The sequence below is a fragment of the Budorcas taxicolor genome, chromosome 11 (genome assembly GCF_023091745.1).
Source record: "Budorcas taxicolor isolate Tak-1 chromosome 11, Takin1.1, whole genome shotgun sequence".
NCBI lineage: Eukaryota > Metazoa > Chordata > Mammalia > Artiodactyla > Bovidae > Budorcas > Budorcas taxicolor.
Window position 1 is genome coordinate 75786254 of NC_068920.1, and position 22811 is coordinate 75809064.

Sequence of the window (22811 nt, forward strand, 5' to 3'; positions counted from 1 at the left end):
GTTTGATGAACTAATATAAAATCTATTTTTGCAAACTTGAAAAATTATCTTCTCTTAAAGGAATAGGCAGATGACCTTTCTCTTCAGTCATTCATTTATATATTCAGCATGGTTACAGCCACATATCTCTTATATATCAGACGTTGTACTAGGCATTGCAGGATATAAAATGAGTAAGTTATATGCTTTCTCTAAGGTAGTTGAAGTTTGGATGCAACATAGACACGTGAAGACCTAACTATAACACAGAGTAAGAAATGAAACAGCAGTGGGAAATGCAAGAGAAAAATTCAAGCCCAGTCAGAGGTGCTGGTAATACAGAGGTACCAAAGCCACTGCCACGGCCCCTGAGAAGCTTTTAGTATAAAAACAATAAATAGACTGAAGGTAGAGACAGGCTTTTGAAGGCAATGCAACTAATTAGGAAACTGGTAATCAGTGAAGACACATGCAAGATGTAAGAAAACAGGAAGAAAGGAGGGGATTTTCACATTTAAGGGGCAAGTAGAAGAAAAGTCCACACAGGAGACTGAAGGAAGCAGGAGTAAAATTTTATAGAAGTCACAGGAGAAAATTTTAAGGAGTGTTTGGTGAGTTGGGTCAAATACAGCTGAGAAGTTGAGTAAAATACAAGTGAAACCAATAACTTTGGTCTTTGGTGACTTGGGGGAAGATTTTATGTGTTATGTATGTTTTTACTAAAAGTGAAACATATGCTGTTTTAATGTTGGAGAAAGATAACTGACACGTGTACTTAACGATTTGTTGTTGTTACATTAAAACTGTAGATTTGTATATTTACGTAGTTTCTCTATCGACATTCCTGTTTATAGCTTTTTTCTTCTTGAGCTATATAATCTTTCTGTACTTTGGATTGTCTTGATTTGGTCAGAATTTTGATACATATTAGTCACTTTTAACAACTAATTTTATTTGATTTATATTATAAGCTTTTATAGTTTTTGAATAAATCTAGCCTGCTTTCCCAGGGACTCTCAAGAATCTTCGCCAACACCACAGTTCAAAAGTATCAATTCTTCACCACTCAGCTTTCTTCACAGTCCAACTCTCACATCCATACATGACCACTGGAAAAACCATAGCCTTGACTAGATGGACCTTTGTTGGCAAAGTAATATCTCGGCTTTTCAATATGCCATCTAGGTTGGTCGTAACTTTCCTTCCAAGGAGTAAGCGTCTTTTAATTTCATGGCTGCAATCACCATCTGCAGTGATTTTGGAGCCCCCCAAAATAAAGGAGATCCAACCAGTCCATCCTAAAGGAGATCAGTCCCGGGTGTTCATTGGAAAGACTGATGCTGAAGCTGAAACTCCAATACTTTGGACACCTCATGTGAAGAGTTCACTCATTGGAAAAGACTCTGATGCTGGGAGGGATTGCGGGCAGGAGGAGAAGGGGATGACAGAGGATGAGATGGCTGGATGGCATCACCGACTCAATGGACATGAGTTTGAGTGAACTCCGGGAGTTGGTGATGGACAGGGAGGCCTGGCATGCTGTGATTCTTGGGGTCACAAAGAGTCGGACACGACTGAGTGACTGAACTGAACTGAGCCTGCTTTCCCTAAAAAAAAAAAAAAAATCATTTCAGTGAAACTGATGGAAGAAGCCAGACTGTAAGCAGGTTGAGACTTAAAATGGGATGCAAGACCATACAAGTATTTCTCCAGAAGTTTAGTCATGAAGGGGATGAATGGATTAGGGCAGGAGTTAAAGAAGCAAATGATCAAAAAGGATTGTTTTTAGGACACAGAAAACCATGAGCATATTTAGATAATGAGGAGGGTGAGAAGGTAAAGTTGTTGGTGAAAGCATCCTGAACAGGTGGGAGTTGCCCAGTGAGACCCAAATCCAGTAGGTAGATGGCCTCTGATAGGAGGAGGGCACCTCGCTTTGAGTTGAAGGAAATGATTGGTACCTGTAGACAATATAGGCATGGAGGTGGGATCTCCCCACTTCTTTGCGAGGCTGAAAGGTGTCATTGGAGAACTTTCCATCACACTCCTGGACCCTATTGGGAAGGCGTGTTCCTGATCCTGGTCTGCATCGACAGTTTGCTTCAAGGCTGTGACTCAGGGTCCATCCCTTTTGTTCCTCTCTGCCAACAGAAGGAGAAAAGTATTTCCTTCTTTTGTTTTTTCTGGAGTATAGCTGCTTTACAGTGTTGTTTGTGTTTACCTTTCCTGAGGCTGTTTTTTCTATTGGTTATTGAAGGGTTTCTCTCTTTCATTGACCATGTGATATGCAATAGATCACCAGAACGATTAACAAGTTAGTTGCAAGTAAAGTAACTGATGGATGCCATCAGGTCACAAAAGTTTCTATAATGATAAAGTAAAAATAAATCAAAGTAATATTTCACATGTTCAATAGGCCTCCTTTTCTGTTTCAGGTTAATGATGGTCGTATGAACACATGAGGAAAAATTGCTTATGAAGCTAACATGTATTTCAGCACATTGTATTCTGATGTCTTATTTCTGTTATTAACTTTGAACCCTTAAAAAAAGATACATTTTGAAGTTTAAAAAAAATTTCATTTGTACTTTGGGCTCTCACATGTTGCTAACAAATGAATCCTCTGAAAGAATGGCAAAACTGATGTTTTTTTTTTTCATCCTTTTCTGATTTTCTGGAAAAACATTTTATCTTCTGTACAGAGGGAAATTTCTGGTTTGATTAACATTGTAAATAATTATGAGACAAAATCCAGATTTGAAAAATGGCCCACACAGGCTCTTCTATTGAGTAAGATCTTTTTTATTAAAAATCAAGGTTGACAGTTTAACATACTAATTAGTGTTCAGAAATCCCCTGGGGCATTTTAACTTTTTAAAAATCTTTTTTGGATGTTCACTTTGCCAAAAGGGCTGAATCGCCGTCATATCTCCCCTCTACTCTGCTCAGGCACAGATTTGGGTAAGTGTCACTCTTACCACAGCTTGGGTCAGATGCCCAAGGTCAGAATCTGTCCAAAGTCAGATAGCTTAAAGGCTTTCTTTGCAGAGAGGGACAAAGAAAGGGGGTGTGGTGGTGGGAAAATCAGCCCAGGTGAGAAATATGAATTCAACAAAGCACTCAGGATGGTTTGCCACTTTTGTGAGCAACATAGGAAACAGCAGGCTGGTCCCATTTCCTGGCATAGCAAAGGGGGCAGCAGCACATCTGCAAAGTGCTTTGTGAATTTCTATGTCATTTCTGTTTCCACTCTCATTCCCTCACTGATAATCTCAACAGTGCCACCAAATGTTGACACAACCCAGTAGATAACTATGCGGAAGTTTGGTCTCAAGTGCCTGAAATCATTTCCATTCGCTCTTTAGATAAAGCTGCATTTGCTATTCCTCATTAAGCCTCCACACATCTGCCCCTCAGCATCACGGGGCGTAGCAACCCTGTCCTTTGAAATTAAGCCTAAGCTTTTCTTAGACTGCTAGTCTGCCCTCCTCGGAAGAGTCCACTCAGTTTGTGGCTCTTTCAACAAACTGGAGCCTGGGATGCTGAGAAAATAAAACCAAGATGGAGCAGCAGATGGATGTAGACTAGGAACACGTGGGAAGAAGAGCAGCCGCCACCCGCTGCACTGCTGGGGTCCCTTCCTCTTGCTGTTCAAGTGTCCCATTGAAAACCTGAGGGAGGTAAGAGAGCAGACGGACGGTCAGCCTACCCCCTGCCACCTCTTTCCCAACACAAACACATCAGCTTTCCACTTGCAGTGACCTGCTCTCCAGGGTGAGTTATCAGCTGTTCGTGTTTTGTCACAAAGGAAAACAAATGATGGAATGTGCTGCTCTACATGCTAATGCACTGGCTGAGCCAGCGCACGGGTTATGAGACGGTGTGCGAATTAGGAGAATAATGATCTTCAGTTTCTGACCTCCTGGCATGTAGCGGTATTTATCAGGAGGTGCATGTGACTGGTTAAGACACAGCCACAGCTTGAAGGAAACAGCTGCTCGCCGAGTGCTCTGGCACTTGGCAGCTGAGCAGGCAGGGCGCTCATGTGAAGTATACGCGACCAACCATCCTGGTAAGTAACTGGAGAACTTTCTTCTGTATGTGTGTGTGTGCGTGTGTGTGTTTGTGTGCACACGCTCCTGTGTGTGTGCAGCTACACACATGTTTTGCAAGCCACTGACAATTTTTAATTTTGGTTTCCCTCTGGTACTAAAGGAGATATTTTATTTCTACCTGTTGCTAATAGCCATTTGTGTTTTTACTAGTCTTTTTTTTTAAAGAAACTATTCTTTTCAGCAGTGTTGTTTTCTAACTTTAAGGATTAGTGAGGCATATGGCTTGATTCCTGTCTAGGAAAGAGCAAGTTTATTTCCTGGAATTTGTAATTTTAATGGTACATGACATTTAGTTTCAAAGCCAAGATTCAGTTTCTGAAGTAGAGATTATTGACGTGAGTTGATAACTAGATTGGATTTTCATCAGTTTTTACCACTGACGCTTGAGTCTTAGCATTGAAAATATTGTTTGAGAAACAGCTTGTGAATCAATTATATGTGCAACTGGACTGTTCTTAGTCAAATTTGAAGACTGTCTCATGTAACTGTATAAAAATCTTCAATACAGAAAGCTAACAAAATAAGACTTAGATTAGAAATCATATTTAGATTGCAGACATGCTTTCTAATTCATGGAAAGATAAATTTTATAATTCTTTTCATCTTCATTACTTTACAGCTTTTCTAACTCACTTCTATCACTTCACAGCTAAAATTTTTAGTCGTCCCTAGTCTTCCTTATTTTAGATAAGGGAAAATTCCTGTGTTTTTGATGTAAACAGCCGTTCTTCCTTGTTTACGACCCAGATTACAAAAGTGTTTTCTGAAGCTAATTATCAACTCTAGGGGGCCTGGCATCCAACACTGAGAGAACTTGTTCTTTCTTTGGTTCATTTGGCAGTAATGGGGCTTGGTTTCGGGAGGGCAGCGAAGCAGGCGCAGTCCTGAAACAAAGCTTCCGTTTCGGGGACTTGTCCTTGCATTGTTGTCCCCAGACAGCGCTTAAGAAAGGGAAAGGAGAACAGGAGAAGGCAAAACCTCTGGAAGTGCCAGGTCTCTGAATCAGACCCATGGGGGCAGGTAACCAAAGAAGTTCCTTTTTCTGGATTGCCTGGACATTAAGGGGGGTTGGGGCGGGGGTGCACAGAGTGGTGTTTTGATTTGAATTCTGACCAAAGAGTCAGTTTTGCTTGTGAGAAACCCAGGCCACCCTGAAGTGTGTTTCTTTCCCTAAATGACTGGCAGGTTGTCATATAGGCTCAAGTTCTCCCTCAACCACCCCCACCCTCCTCATACACGGAGAATGGATTGAAAATGACACGCTGATTCCGCCCAAGCTTCCCTCAGTGCGTTTGGCCTTGAGTTGCCACATCAGCCAAAGACCTGGGGTGGAAGCAGATTCAGTCGCCTGGCTAGTCTGGCATTGGGAGAGTTCCCCCTTTATTTCTTTCGAAATATAGAAGGATTCACAAAACCTGGAGTGTCCAGTAAGGAAACAATGTTTCCAACTCCTTTGTTCCTCTGTTTGCCAGTTGTGCAAGGTCCTTGGGTCGGCATGTGGCCACATGGCCCAGCGAGTTCTGTCTGACTCTGGGGCACAGGCTACCCAAGGAGCCATTCTCTAGGGAGTTTGTTTCTGGTGTAGTTCCCTTTTTCCGAAGACTGACAGTAGAAAGCGACACTCAGGTGAAGTCAGAGTTATAGAGCCACTCACCTTAAAAGTGCTGCTGCTGCTGCTGAGTCGCTTCAATCGTGTCCGACTCTGTGTGACCCCGTAGACGGCAGCCCACCAGGCTCCCCCATCCCTGGGATTCTCAGGCAAGAACGTTGGAGTGGGTTGCCATTTCCTGCTCCAATGCATGAAAGTGAAAAGTGAAAGGGAAGTCTCTCAGTCATGTCTGGACTCTTAGCGACCCCATAGACTGCAGCCTACCAGGCTTCTTCGTCCGTGGGATTTTCCAGGCAAGAGTACTGGAGTGGGTTGCCATTGCTTTCTCCGACCTTAAAAGTGAGGGTTATCTAAATGGCAGTCTGATTATTCTTTGAATTATGAGTGCTGAATTTTTGAAAGCCTACAAATTATTGTATAAACCAATGATATCTTGACTTTCAAAATAGTAATATCAGAAAAATAGAAATAATTATTTTGCATGAAGACAGTATGTCCGTAGAACCAAAGTTTTGTGTGTCTCTGTGTGTGTATTTAGTTAGTTAGTTTTTAATCAGAGCATAATTCCTTTACAGTGTTGTGATAGTTTCTGCTACAACAGTGTGAATCAGTTATATGTGTACATATTTCCCCTCCCACCTCCCCATCCCTCCTCTCTAGGTCATCACAGAGCACCAAGCTGAGTTCTTTACACTAGACAGCAGTTCCTACTAGCTAGCTATTTTATAAATGGTAGGGAATATATGTCAATACTGCTCTCTCAGAACCAAAGCTTTTAATTCTAGGATAGGAATGATAGAATGTGCAATTTAATGCCTTCATTTCAAAGATGAGGAAATTGTAGCACATTTATCTAGGTTCCAGAACTAGTCAGGGGCTTGAAAAGATGTCAAGGCTTCTGCTATCACTACCGTCCTAATATTAGCACTAATAATTATAGGGCTTCTCAGGTGGTACTAGCGGTAAAGATCCTGCCTGCCAGTGCAGGAGATGTAAGAGTTGTGGGTTAGATTCCTAGGTGGGGAAGATCTCCTGGAGGAAGGCATGGCAACCCACTCCAGCATTCTTGCCTGGAGAATCCCATGCACAGAGGAGCCTGGTGGGCTATGGTATATGGGGTTGCAAAGAGGCAAACTCAACTGAGCCACTTAGCACACACAGTACAAAACTTATAACATAAATTTATTGTGCACTTGCTGTGCCAAATATTGTGGTGAGCAACTGTGTTTATGTTCATTTAATTCTCACAGTAAGTCTACGTGCTTTATATAATTATTCCAGTTTTATAGACAGAGAAACTGAAGTTCAGAGACTGTAGTCACTTGGAGATACATGATGCAGGCAGAAGTGATACCAAGATCTGACTCCAGAACCTGTACATGTTAAACAAACAAAAAAAAGGGCAGTTCATCTGCTAATCTCCCACACTGAAGCGTAAACCTCATGAAATGCAAATGAGACTATTTTAGCACAACACGATTAGACACACAATGTGCGTTATGGCCTTTTCGAACTCTCCATGGCAGGAAGGGTGAGGCTTCCCGTTGTGACAATCCAAGCACAGGCAGCGTAGCAGCTCTGACTGGCAGCGTGTTTTTCTCCAGGAGAGTGGTTCTCTGATGGCCCGTGCATTGGTCAGAACAGCCACTGGGAGCTTTATTATTACCCAGGAATGCACAGCTCCCGCTGCCCTTGCTGGCCTTTTCCTCCGTTTTTCCTGTCACTCCTTTCCTTTGGGGGACAGCCACTCCACCCCTGCCCCACCCCAAACAGCCAGTTCAGTGGTCATAACGCTAGTGTCAATCCTGTTCGTTGTGCGGCTCAACCTGGAAGGCGGGTTGTTCAGAGAGTTCAGGACTAGAAGGCTGTTCAGGACTAGAAGCAATGCAGTTCTTCCCTCTCTTTGCTCCATTTGGAGGGTGGGGGAGAGGAGAGAGGTGCTTGTCTCTGCTGATTGGAATGCTCCCTGGCACCACCATTTGCCCGAGAGCGCACTCCTCCCCCCACTTGCCCCATTTCTAAAGACTGACCTTCTCACTTGTGGCCCATGAACCTGTGGTTTTCCTGGGTCATCAACCAGAGACAGAGCCCTGAGAAAAACCTGCTTCTCAAACGCTTCTGAAAATTTAACTCTCCATATCTTTCCATGTGGTTCAACGTCCAAATGAGGGCTGGTGATGAGAAAGATCACTGAGTGAGGAGCAGAAGGGTCTTTTGGTTAAGCCGGAGGAAAGTGAAGTAAGCAGACCACTCAGGCGTGTCTTTGAGAGAGTTGTCAATGTTTTTTCAAGGTGGTTATAACAAGATTATATCTTTTGAAGACCAAGCTATTTGTAACAAGAAGAGGGAATTTTTCACCTACTTCTCACCTGCCTGATCCTTCTAAACCTAAGGCCAATTCAAGGGCAGTCAGCAATACAATCTGCTAACCCAGAGCCGCTGGAAATCACCTCCAGTTCTTAGCAATCGGTGTGGTCTGGTGGGTGCCACATGGGGACTCCTGAGATGAACTTAGAGGTGCAGCAGCATCTGCAAGTCACACTCCAGAGACCTGCTTTGAAGCAAAATAAAGTGATTATTTTCCTGGGATCTTTTACACAGAAACCAGTTTGGTGATGCAGTGCTTGTTTCGTCTTTCTCTTTCTGTCTCTCTTTTTTTGCCAGCTTGTGTTCCAAAGAAACTCTCCCCAAAGAGTTAACGCCCTTGGATGCCATTTCTGTTTGTATTGGTTGCTCATTTGCCCTCCCTGGAGTTGTTCAGGTGTTTGTCTGTCACATTCACTTTGTTTTTATGGATTTGAAAGTCTGGGATTTTTGCTGCTTTAACGGATCACAGTGGTGTATGTACCTCTGGAGTCTGGTGTTATGCGGATTCCCTGTGTTTGCATCTTCTTTGAGAGGCTCTGCTGTATTGAGAAGGCAAACTCCTGCATTTTAATGGAAATCTTCCAGCACTAGACACTTTTCTTGCACTTTGCCACAATCCTATGAAAGCAGGGGTGGGCACCATCACCGCTGATTACAGTGAGGAAACCGAGAATGAGAGAGAGTGAGTGACTTGTCCATGGTCACAGTACCAGTAAGTGACCAAGCCCAACTAAGTCCCCCGTCTTCTGACTCTGGATAGTATCCATTGTTCTTTATAATCATAGGAATATAGCTTGTGCTGTATTCTCATGGGTGGAAGGTAAATGGATGACTGATTCCTGATGTGCCATTTAACACGTCAATGATGATGTTTCCAAAGCCTTTGGATATTTGGCTTCGGCAACAGGGCCAGCTTAGTTACAGACACAATAGTGTTTGTTTTGGTCGTATGTTTTAAAGGAACTTGGTGGTCATTTTCCTACCCTGCAGACCCAGTGTGGTTAAGGTAGAGTCGTATCAACTATAGGAGAAGGCGATGGCACCCTACTCCAGTACTCTTGCCTGGGAAATCCCATGGACGGGGGAGCCTGGTAGGCTGCAGTCCATGGGGTCGTGAACAGTTGGACACGACTGAGCGACTTCACTTTCAGGCATTGGAGAAGGAAATGGCAACCCACTCCAGTGTTCTTGCCTGGAGAATCCCAGGGATGGGGGAGCCTGTGGGCTGCCGTCTCTGGGGTCGCACAGAGTCGGGCACGACTGAAGCGACTTAGCAGCAGCAGCAGCAGTATCAACTATGGCTTGATGTAATATTCAGCTTTTAGGAGGGCTCTTGTTGTTTTTTAGATTAAAAAGTATAGTCTGATGTCCGCTAGGCACTCCCTTTACCCAACAAAACATCAGCTTTCTTGGAAGTTCTACCTGGTTATATAGTACCTTTATTCTCATGAGAAAAAGATGTACTCTGACCACCAGGCACAGTGTCCCTGTGATCATTTCCTTCTGCCCACAACTGAGAGAGTCTTAGCTTGTTAGACTCAGTGAGAATCCTCACTACTAGTTAATTTTCTGTGATAGCAATCCAGTTCACTGTATAATCACTATGTTCTCAAGGTCTTAAAAATGACAGTGTATGGTGTGTGATGACTTTACAGCACAGCTCTGCATTTTGATGGCTTGAGCTTAGAGGCAGAGAATGGGGAAAACAAGTGAACAGCTTTTATTTTCGACAATAACAGCTATTATGTCGTTTCTTTCCATAGTTGCTTTTTAAAATTATGGGTGTGAAAAATAGCCTTCCTCAAATTAAAACATCCTGAAAAACATTTAATTCATAAACTGATTCAAGGATATTTTTCCTTGGTAACTATGGTGTAATACTCAGAATTTTCTGTACCTTTCAATGGGAGGAAAGGGGAAATTTTGTTTTCAAGAAAAGAAAAACATGAAAAAGTTGATTTAAAGGCTTACATTCTTGGGTTACAGTCTATGGACTCTGAAGTAATATATTGATATTAATAAACCTTATATATATTAGTAAACCTTAATGCTCCTATTGTAAGTGATGAACTTAAAATATTCAACTCAATATATAAATGACATATGTAGCTGCAGTTATTCCCAATGTATTTTATGTTTCTACATGGTCAAATTAGTCATTTTATTTTCTGAAGACTTCTTTATGTGCCAACGGCTGCCCTGTCTTTGCCTCACTTAGTGTTGGTTTGGGTGAACCTGTCCCTACCTCACAAAATGTTCCAAGACCCTTGCATAGATCATTAATTAGTCCATTGGTTTTCTTTAGTATCATAAGTATACTTAGAGTTTCATTTTTGAATGTGTTCCAGGTATAATCTTTATTTTTTTTAGTTGAAGGATAATCACTTTACAGAATTTTGTATAATTTTGTAGGTACAATCTTTGATCGAGAACTAATAAGGGAAAAAACTAAGTTCACAGTTAATTACAGAATTTCATTTTAATCACCACTTTACTGATGCTTAATTGCTGCCAAAGTGGCAGACAAATAACTGCATTTGAATGTGTCTAAGTGATTTTAATCGGTTCTCTTTTCCCCCTCTTGAGGTATTTGTGGTATTGACTTTAGCGGTTGATGAGCAGGCTAAAAGGAAGGAGAAGAACTCAGGCAAAGAGTCCATCAGTCGGGCATGGGATCAGACTCCATTTTTTTTTTTAATAAAAAAGAAAAAGGGACTGTTTAGTTATACCTCTGATTTGTTTTGAGAAAGTAATATTCTTACTTTCATCCAGCAATTCAAAATGGGCTGAACCAAGTTTCTGTGGAGTCTTTTGCTTAACTTCACTTTCGGAAGATTCCACTTAAACGATTCCTTTTTAGGAACTGATGTCCTGGTGTTTTAGAACTCTTTAGACCTAGGATCCAAAGAAGGCGATGGCACCCCACTCCAGTACTCTTGCCTGGAAAATACCATGGGCGGAGGAGCCTGGTAGGCTGTAGTCCTTGGGGTCGCGAAGAGTTGGATACGACTGAGCGACGACTGAGCGACCTCACTTTCACTTTTCACTTTCATGCATTGGAGAAGGAAATGGCAACCCACTCCAGTGTTCTTGCCTGGAGAATCTCAGGGACCGGGGAGCCTGGTGGGCTGCTGTCTATGGGGTCGCACAGAGTCAGACACGACTGAAGTGACTTAGCAGCAGCAGCAGCAGCAGCAGACCTAGGATCAAGGAGCTAGGAAAAATGAATGTTATTTTCCAGCTACACTCTAACAACTTGCCTGTGACTTGGAAGAATGAATGTTCTCAAATCTCAAGTTACTGTAGATTTCTGAAGCTCACAGACCTCACAGCAGTTTAAAGCAGCTTTAAAATAGAAGAACTGAGTATAATTTCCTTATTTGGTTCTGGAAAACTCATACCATGAGTTCAATTTGACTAAACTTTGGATTCTGCTCCACTTACAGTTCTGCTTTTTAGAAGTAGAAAGAATTTCATTTATGCATGGAACCACTGCCATTCAAAATCCTGTGAGCTGACAGAATATTTTAGAGATCATTATTTTCTTATGGCAAGGATAGGGCTCAATCTGAATGGTGCTGTTCGAGATTTCTCTGTAGTCTCTTTCCAATCATGTCACTCTGATTCCAAGAAGAATCTGTCCCTTCCTATTTTCCTCAGTAGTAGGTATTTAAACTGAATCTGCTACTGCCAGAAGAAAGAACCTGGTGTTTATTTTCACAACACCCAGAGGTAGATAGTATTGCTGAGATTTACAGAAGAGAAAACTAAATTTCAGGGAGGCTGAGGACCTTGTGCAAGGTCACAAGGCAGTGAGCAGTAAAGCTGGAGGCCCCAGTCTTCCTAGAAGCAAAGTGCATGCCTTTTTAATCTGTCATACTGTCTATATCTCTGTGTTTATGTTAAAAACTGATGCTCACTGTGGAGAAGGCATCCATCCTGGAGGGTCCAGGTTCTGCAGTTTTGGTCGTGCCCAATGCATAAGTATTTCCGTTAGAAGCATGCTGCAGGACAAAGCAACATCCTAGTAGTCTGGATTCAAGCCTGCATTCTGCAGTCTCATCCTGTTTCCGTTGTTGAGGTATTCCCTCAGCTGTGGTGCTCTGTACCTCGGGCAGAGCTAAGCCTCTGGTAACACTCAAAAATCATTGTATAATCTCAGATGATGACAGGTTTAAAATAGGTCATGACCACAGGACCTAGCTAATTAACCAGCAGTGACAGTCTGCTTTACATGGTATTTGGTTTTTACGGGAAATGACATAATATTGGCACCAAGAGGGGCATTCATATTCACTCTATAAATTGTTTCTTGGGGCCATGATTACAAATAGAGAGAAGGGCCAAGCAGAACTTGAAGCAGGACCTGTGGAACACATAATATCTCACTCTATTGTCATTCTCTAAGTTTTAGCAGAAATACTACCTTCAAATTCTCTTTGGAGGCTGAAAGAACTCTGATGGACGTAAGCCACTGATGGAGTTATTGTGTAAGAATTGAGTCACTATCTTTTTAGCTACAAGGATGACCAAGAAACGTGTCAGGCATAAAATCCTGCAACTATTTGGAATATTCTTAACACATCAAGCTTGTGGAAGAGAGGCTAAGACATTTGAAAGATTGTGTAGAGTTGTAATCCTCACATTTGGAAATTTCACTCAACTAGAAGTTATCAAGACATGACTAAGTACATTCTAGTTTGTGGGACCTCTTATGTGAAAGTCAGAATCCACATTCACATAACAGAAGTAAAAGAAAAATCAAAGTGTGTTTTCCTGTGATTCATTTGGCAAGTATTTTTACACATATGCTTTGCGCTGCATATTGTACAAACATACATAACGGCATACACTTTACCCCGCAGGATATCACCGCCTAGTAAAGCAGACTGGTATTTCAAAAAAATTATTCCACCAAACATCTTACAACACACAAATATTTGTTCTAGAAAAGAGGTTTTCACAGAGTTCAATAGAAATCTGGGAAAAGGAGATGATTACATCAGATTAAGTCAGGGAAGGTTCCTTAGGGTTGGTGGCTTTTGAAGAGGATATAGAGGGATAAGTAGTCATCGTTCAAAAAGGAAAAAAAAAAACCCCTATATTTTGAAAGACTCCTTTCAGGAGTTATATTTCCAATTTTTCAGTTATATTTCCAATATTTCCAGGAATAACATGGAACTTGGTAGAGCTGAATCATAGGGTATGTGTTGGAGGAGGAACTGGATTCAAGGCTCAGAGATCAGGTAGTTCCAGATGGTCAAGGGTAATATTTGCCCTTGTGAAGCATTCAGATAGTTTTGAGGAGAATTTAAAGTTAAAAAGTATTTTTATTATAGAAAATTTCCAACATTACACAAAAGTAGGCAAAATTATATGATGAACCTCCATGCGTTCATTATTTCATGTTAACAATTTTCAATGGCCAATCTTGTTTGATATATATCCCTCCTCATGTTCACTCCTTCTTAGTTTTGAAGCAAATACCAGACATCTCATCATTCTACCTGTAAATATTTTAGTTTATATTTATAACAGATAAGTTCTCTTTTGAAAAATCCACAGTATCATCAATACATCTAAACTAATTGACAAAATTGAAGCTTGTCAATAAATGCCAAAGACCAATAAAAGGCTCCAGAGATAAGTGTGAATTAAACTAATGGCGAGGATGGAAGAATTTTCAGAATGTTTAAAAAGTAAAGTTGATAGTTCCTGAGAGCAATTGGATATGTGGGTGAAGGAGTGGAGGGAATTGAGAAAAAAAATTTTTTTGGCCACATGGCATCTGGGATATTAGTTCCCAGAGTAGGAATCATATCTTAACCACCTGACTGCCAGGAAAATCCCTGAGAAAATTTAAACTTGTGTTAAACTTGTGTGAACCTGGAGATTTTAAACTTAGTGCAGGAGACACCGGAGACAATGGATTGATCCCTAGGTCAGGAAGATCCCCTGGAGGAAGAAATGGCAATCCACTCCAGTACTCTTGCTGAGAAAATCCCATGGCAGGCTACAGTCCATGGGGTTGCAAAGAGTCAGACACGACTGAGCATATGCACACACACAATCGGCGTATGAGACATGTGAGAGCTGGTCCACAGAAAAGGCTGAGTGCCAAAGAATTGACAACTTCAAATTGTAGTGCTAGATATATTTCCTAAAGGAAACCAACCCTGAATATTCATTGGAAGGAGTGTTGCTAAAGCTCCAATACTTTAGCCACCTGATGCAAAGAGCCAACTCATTGGAAAAGCCCCTGATGCTGGGATAGATTAAAAGCAAAAGAAGGGGGTGGCAGAGGATGAGATGGTTTGATTGCATCACCAACTCAATGGACATGAGTCTGAGTAAACTCCAGGAGATAGCGGAGGACAGAGAAACCTGGCATGCTGCAGTTCATGGGGTCGCAAAGTGTAGGACATAACTTAATGGCTAGATAACAATGATCAGCATATGAATATGCCAATAACTGATACAGTTTAGGCATTCCATGAAAAGCCGTTTAGACTGATTCTTCATTCACCGGAGACTATTGGAAACAAATACAAAAATGTTTTCCTATTACTCTAAAACAAAGCTTTGAGACTTGGAATATATGGAGTAATTTTGATTGCTTCACCTTAAGAGAGTCATTAGCAAAAATTAGGAAACAAGAGAGTAGCATCTAAAATGCTCCAGGGGAGAAAGGAGTCACTTAGACAGACTGATAACTGACACCTCTTCAGTTTATCTATCATTAATAGTTATAATATCATAAAGACTAATATATGTGACTTATTCACCAAATCCCCAAACACTAAAAGTTTGAAAGGTGTCAATTTAAAATAATGGAAGTACCTAAAAAACAAAAGTTTAGGACCAGACAACTTCACAGGTGAGTTCTACCAAACATTTAGAGAGGAGTTAACATCTATCCCTCTCAAACCATTCCAAAAAATTGCTGAGGAAAGGATACTTTCAAACTCATTCTATGAGGCCAGCGTCACTGTGATACAAAAACTGGACAACACTATCACAAAAAGAGAAAATTAGAGGCCAATGTAACTGATGATCACAGGTGCAAAAATCCTTAACAAAATATTCAACAAACAAGTGGGATTATCACAGGGATGCAAAGGTTTTTCAATATCTGCAAATCAATCAATATGATAAACCATATTAACAAACTGAAGAATGAAAAGCATATGATCATTTCAAAAGGTGCAGAAAATGCTTTTGGCAAAAATCAACATTCATTTGTGATAGAAACTCTCCGGAAAGTGGGCATAGAAGAAACACACCTCAAGGAAGGCCATCTAAACAAACATATGTAACACACCCACAGCTAATATCATACTCAACATTGAAAAGCTAAAAGCATCTCCTCTAAGGTCAGGAACAAGACAAGGATGTCCACTCTAGCCACTTTTATTCAACATAGTGTTGGAAATCTTAGACATACATAGCATTCAGACAAGAAAAAGAAATAAAAGGCATCCAAATTGGAAAGGAAGAAGTGAAACTTTCACTGTTTGCAGATGACATGATATCATATATAGAAAATTTAAAGATGGCACCAGAAAGCTACTAGAGCTCATCAATGAATTTGGCAAAGTTGCAGAATACAAAATTAATATACAGAAATCTGTTGCATTTCTATACAATAACAAAGTGAAATTAAAGAAACAATTCCATTTACCATCACATAAAAAAAAAATACCTAGGAGTAAACCTACCTAAGGAGGTAAAAGCCCTGTGTTTGGAAAACTCTAAGACTCTGATGAAGGATATTGAAGATGACACAAACAGATGGAAAGATAGACAGTGTTCCTGGATTAGAATCATGAATATTGTTAAAATGACCATATCACTCATGGCAATATACAGATTCAGTTCAATCCCTATCAAAATACCAATGGCATTTTTTACAGAACTAGAACAAATAATATAAAAATTTGTATGGAAACACAGAAGACTATTAGTGGAAATGTAAATTGGTACAGCCACTGTGTAAAGCAGTATGCAAGTTTCTTAACAAATTAAAAATAGAACCACCATATGATCCAGTAATTCTACTCCTGGGTATATATCCAAAGAAAAGCAAAAACACTAAGTCAAAAAGATAAATGCACCTTAATGTTCATAGCAGCATTATTTACAATTGCCAAGAAGATTTGGAAGCAACCTAAGTGTCCATCAACAGATGAAGGGTAGAGAAAATGTGGTGTGTGTGTGTGTGTGTGTGTGTGTGTGTATACATATCTATACATGGTGGTGGTGGTTTAGTCACTAAGTCATGTCCAACTCCTGTGACCCCACGGACGGTAGCCTGCCAGGCTCCTCTGCCCATGGGATTCTCCAGGCATATATATAAATGGACTATTACTCAGCCTTAAGGAGGAAAACATTTTGAAGCAACACAGATGGACTTGGAGGGCCTTATGCTGAGTGAAATAAGTCAGACAGATAAAGACAAATACTGCATGACACCACTTATATGTGGAATCTAAAAAATACAACAAACTAATGAATATAAAAAAAGGGAGCAGACTCAGAGATACAGAAAACAAACCAGTCGTTACCAATGGGGAGAGGGAAGAGGGGAGGGACAATACAGGGATATAGGATTAAGAAGTACAAACAATCATGTATAAGATAAGCTATAGGGATATATTGTACAACACGGGGAATATAGCCAATATTTTAAATAACTATCAATGGAGTATACCCTTTAAAATTATGAATTACTACATTGTACACTTGTAACATAATATTATACATTAATATAATATTACATATCAATATAATATTATCCCTTTTTCACTTCAATTAAAAAATTAGTTGACTGTAAAAGACACAAAATAAAGTATAAAATAATGGAGAGAATTTTTCACATTTTATGATGACAATGTTCAAACAAAAAAAGTTGAAAGAATCGTATAGTGAACGTCTGTGTGAGTGTGTTAGTCGCTCAGTCATGTCCAACTCTTTGCAACCCCATGAACTACAGCCCGCCAGGCTCCTCTGTCCATGGAATTCTCAAGGCAAGAATACTTGAGTGGGTTGCCATTCCCTTCTCCAGGGGATCTTCCCCTGCCAATTCAGTTTTACCATTAATGATTTCCTAGGTTTGCTTTTTCACATATCTACCCAAATACTCATTCCTCTGTTCATCCATTGGTCCATCTTTCCTTTCCAGTATAATTGTAGATAGCAGTTCGCTCCACTCCTCAATGCTTTATCATACATATCACTAACTGGGGTTCAGTGTTTGTTTATGCAGAATTGTATTTTACACAAGAGATATTAAGCTTATACACTTGTTTTGCCAGAAGGAAAGGCTGTGATGCCAGAAGGAAAGGCTATGATTCAAGAAGGCTTAACACAATTCATGGCTGAATGTTCTCGGGTTATTTATAAAAATGAAAACACTTTGAGAACCTCTTGATCCTCAAAAGTTGTTGCCATATGGATCAGACACACCCTCCCACAAAACAGCCTTTGAGGCACTGTCAAGTATTGACTTGGCAAGAACACCTGCCTCTTAGTAAATGTTAACTGGATTTGAATGAAAAAAAAATGACCCCCAGAAGCATAAGCTATTTTCCAGTAACTGACAGAGCTGGTAGGAGAAAAAAAAAAATAGTTCTAATAGTTCTTCTAATAGTTTCACATTGAGCATCACTCTGCCTGAAACAACTCTGCAGAGTAACAAGGCAACAGAGTAGATGATTTATAAGTAAAACCTGTAACACAAGCAGTGCATTCTATGTAGCATCATTCTGAGAGTATTCAAGGGGAATCAGTACTGGGACAATGGGAAAGGAAGCCAACTGTTCTCATAAAATAGAATTCTTTATTCACATATTAAAAAAAGCCTTTGTTCATAAATGTTTATCCTCTGATATCCTCCAAAAAGAATTAAAACAGCTTATGATAAGCAGCAAAAATAAAATGAAACTGAAAACGATTAACATAGGAATAAAACAAAGGCCAAAATAATGCCAGTCTAAACCAACCTAGATAGCATATTCAAAAGCAGAGACATTACTTTGCCGACTAAGGTCCGTCTAGTCAAGGCTGTGGTTTTTCCAGTGGTCATGTATGGATGCAAGAGTTGGACTGTGAAGAAGGCTGAGCACTGAAGAATTGATGCGTTTGAACTGTGGTGTTGGAGAAGACTCTTGAGAGTCCCTTGGACTGCAAGGAGATCCAATCAATCCATTCTGAAGGAGATCAGCCCTGGGATTTCTTTGGAACGAATGATGCTAAAGCTGAAACTCCAGTACTTTGGCCACTTCATGTGAAGAGTTGACTCATTGGAAAAGACTCTGATGCTGGGAGGGATTGGGGGCAGGAGGAGAAGGGGACGGCCGAGGATGAGATGGCTGGATGGCATCACTGACTCGATGGACGTGAGTCTGAGTGAACTCTGGGAGTTGGTGATGGACAGGGAGGCCTGGTGTACTGAGATTCAAGGGGTCGCAAAGAGTCGGACATGACTGAACGACTGAACTGAACTGAACTGAATACTCTTAATGAAATACCACTGTATCAACACCAGGGCAAAAATGAGATACAAAATGACTAGCCCTTCAGAATAAGGTTCAGGAAAAGCCAAACTGAGTGGTTCACAACACAAGCTGACAATTAGTGATGTATCAACTTGTCTGTCTACTTGTGTGTGGTTGGTTTCCCTCGGTAAACAGTGCACTCCACTGGTCAAAGATCTGGTCCATTTCATTCATCACTGGATACCCAGGCCCCGGCACAATGTCTGGAAGGTAGAGGTGTGTATTCAGTTGATATTTATTGAGGCAATAAATGACTCAGAATTTGGATATTGAACCTAAACAAACATTCTTTTGTCCTGACAAGCGTCAGGTCCTTATGCAGTTAGAACCATACTGTTAATTAGATTAAAAGACAACGTTTAAACATCAGTGGGGAGAGGAGGGGAGAAAAAAACCTGAAGATATTTAATAAATGTGTGTTGATTAATGGATAGATTAACATTTACTTAATTTATTTGTATTCTAATTTATTTAGTTATACACAAATAGCACTATTAACTCTATTTTTACAGAATTATTTTATAAGGCAAAGTTAGATTATTGCCTTTTAATCTCCTTTGAAGAAAGACATTAAATATGTACAAAGCCTCATTTAAGATGGTGCACAGGTTACATGTACTATCAATTTTTTAGCCTAAGAACTGCATTCCACTAATGTCTGAACTCTTGAGGTTTGTGAGCCAACAAAATGTCATTGGTCTAAATTGTTCTATGCCCCATTTGAAAGGACACCATTTGACAGTGTTTTTGTGAAGTGGCTGGAATTATATCATAGTGTATGCAGCCTTAGAGCCCTCTTCTCTGCTGCCCTGCCCTGTGGGGAGTGTCCTGTGAAGCAGGTGGACCCCCAGCACAGAGCCCACCCCCACTACCCTGGCTGATGGCGTCTGACCAAGGCACTGAAAGGTAACAGAAGTGAATGAAGTGGTGAAGGAAGCAGCTTCACAGAGAGGAGTAGAGATAGTACTTCTAAACCTTGATGGGGCATAGACGCCTCTGCAGAAAGGAAACCGAATGTTTTTAAACTGGATTCTAAGCCTAAGGTTGCTCGTGGACTCTTAGGAGAATGTGAAAATTTCTACTAATATACCTCAAAGTTTTGTGACTCTAAAAAGCTGGTGGTGAGAATCAGGGAATGATTTTGTGTTTTCTCTTCTTTTGCATTGGACAACTTAATCTGTTTTAAGATACAAAAGATGGCATCAGATGGTGGATCCTCAGGGAATATTGATTTTCCTGTGTCTTCTGAAATCCTCTGGGCAATCAGTCTCTGTGTGTTTGAGCAGTGGTTCTTAAACTTTTATTGATCAAAAGCCCCTTTAAAAGCTCATGGACACAAACACAAAATTCTACATATGATGCCAGAAGTTTTATAGATCTCTGATTCTTGGTTAAGAGCCAAGAATGGACTGAATGTGTGTCCACCTCAAATTCATATGTTAAAGCTCTAACTCTCATTGTAAGTATATTTGGTGATAGAGCCTAGAAGAAGGTAATTAAGGTTGAATGAGGTAATAAGCATGGGGGCCTAATCAATAGGGCTCTACCCTTATAAGAAAAAGGTCCTCTGTCTACCATGTGAGGACATAGCAGAAGATTGCAAGTCAGGAAGGGAGTCTCACCAGGAATTGGACTGGCAGCATCTTGATCTTGGATTTCCTAGCTTCTAGAACCATGAGAAATTTCCTTTTCTTCCCCCCCTTTGGTCATACCACACAGCTTGTAGAATCTTATTTCCCTAGCCAGAGATTGAACCGGTGCCTCTGGCAGAGGAAGCATGGAGTCTTAACCACTGAACTACCAGGGAATTCCTAAAACTATGAGACCTTTCTATTTAAGCCACCTAGTCTGTGATATCTGTCATAGCAGTACAAGCAAACTAAGACAAGTCTCTATGGTAGAAACTGGTTTTCCCCTGAAAATGTCTATAGTCACTGGTCCATGAAGGAGTGGGCTGGGGGAGGGGGCCTCCCTAGGGAGCTCACTTTCTGTGTGTGGAAGAACCACACTTTGCGGTGTATGGAAGAGGCCTGGATGCACAGGGACAAGATCAGCTGGCAGCACCATGCCTGGCTCTCTTTGTGCTCTGGGCTTCATGAGTCCACACTACAGAACAAAGTCCGAAGGCCATGCAGAAAAACGACAAGCTCATGCTGGGCGTGGGCCTTTTCTGTAGGCGCTCCTTCATTTCACTGGGCATGTTGTCCATCTTAGCCCAGCAGTCTCCTTGGATTTCTTTCAAACATTTCATGAGGCAGGTATCCTCCCAAATACAACAATCTCATTTTGTAAAGTAGAGAAATCTTTTTCCCCAGAGTTAAATTTGGGATCTCCTGAGCCAGGAACAAACTGATGAGAATGTGGGAAGCATTTGCTTCTTTAAAATCCACTTGCCTTGTCATCATCCCCCTTGAAAAAATCTGCTGCTATCTGCTGTGAGTGGAATCAGAGGACAAGGACAATGAGAGCTGTTTGGTCCCAAACCTGGGAGAGCAGAGACAGTCTCAAAGCCTGTCGTGGCGTTGAAGGAGTGAGTTTAGACTAGAGGAGTAGAGCACGTAGAGTTCTTTTCTGGAAGAACTTGAAAAGCCAGGGACTTCCATGGTAGTCCCGTGGTTCAGAATCCACCTGCTAATGCAGGGGAAATTTCCTGGTCTGGGAAGATCCCACATGCTGCCGAGCAGCTAAGCCTGTGTACCACAACTACTGAGCCTGCGCTCTAGAGTGACAAGCTGCTACTACTGAAGCCACTGAAGTAAGAAGCCCCCACATGATAGTGAAGAGTGATCCCCGCTCTCTGCAACTAGAGAAAGCCTGCATACAGCAACGAAGACCCAGCAGAACTAAAATAGATAAATAACAATTAAAATGAGAGAGAAGCCAAAGTTTGAGTGACCAAAGGTAACCAAGAAAATACATGGGGTTCCATGTGATAAGAGTAAATGGCTGGACAGTGTTCAGGATCAAGGCGTCAGAGCCAGAGAGCCAGCTGTTTGTACCAGGATGAATTTTGAATTCCAAGACTCCACCTTCTCAATTTCACTTTCACTACACATGTTTACACCTGATCTCTAAGGTACCCAGAACTGCTTCTGATGTCCAGTAGCCACCAACTGGGCATTTTAGCTTCCTACCAAAACCCCCACATCATTTTAGACCCCTGAATACAGAAGCTAATTTCACAAAGGGAGACGATTACATTGGAATAGTTTTTTGCACAGTTCGAGTGTCAAATTACCGTGAAATCAGAATGGTGAGCAGAAATTCCACAACTCACAGCAACATCCATGCTGATTCGTTTCTTCATATTGACATGGCAAAGAGCTGCTTCTTATCAGAAAACTCACACTTTCTTAAGCAGATACATTAGTTTAAAACAGCCTCTGACGCATGTACTTTTTATGTCCCAGAGAACCCGACTCACTATGAATCTGGATTCTATGGAAGCTCTGCTATGATGGTGTCTTTTCCTTTCTCTCATTATCTTACTGTTAAAACTTGGGTGAATTATGCTATCTTTTTGACCCTGGGCTTCTCCTTTATAAAGCGTGGTCATTAACCTGATAAATAAGAGGTTCCCTTGAAAAGTGGAAAAACATGCCTCTGTCTTTCCTGCACCACAGTCTATTTCTCTATTAGAACTAGAGAGTTTCTCTGAATAGACAAAAAAAACTCTCTCAGAAGACTTGAATGAGCAAGATGAGGAAATCAGGTGTTTAGAGGTCAATCCTTGCAGCTGCACTGACTAGTAAATAACCCTCGCCTGGTTGCTGGTTTCTCTGTTTAGAATCATAAACAACAACAAAGAAAGAATACCAGCTCAGCTTGTATCATCACTAGTTATCCAGGTGATTCATTATCTAAGGACTGCAAATGATCTTGGAAATTATCCACAGGAAATTATCTGAAAAGTCTACAGTGACCTGTGAGTTACTCAGATCTGACAGGGAGGAATAAGCTGTTACTGGTTGTAGTCAACAAATCCAAAGCAACAGAGAGAGGAAGTGGGAAAGAGTGAAACTGGAAACTTGCTATAGTGTATGGAATCTGAAAATGCATTTGCCTCTAAGCATGAGTAGATACGTAATTTTTGTATAGATAGCCCTGTATACATTCTATTTTCCTGTAATCGTTCCAGAATCTACAAAGTAAAGTGTTGAGAGGCCTTGGCACCAAGTTCCCATG

At 40.9% G+C, this 22811-nt stretch overlaps 1 protein-coding gene across 1 annotated transcript in view; it reads left to right on the forward strand.

Moving 5' to 3' along the window:
* Positions 1-3965: 3965 nt before the first annotated feature.
* RASGRP3 (RAS guanyl releasing protein 3) overlaps positions 3966-22811 on the forward strand; it is a 79705-nt gene continuing 60859 nt past the window's right edge. The window contains exon 1 of the mRNA XM_052648482.1: positions 3966-4051. The gene's annotated coding sequence lies outside the window, so the exon portion shown is untranslated. The remainder of the gene's footprint in view (positions 4052-22811) is intronic.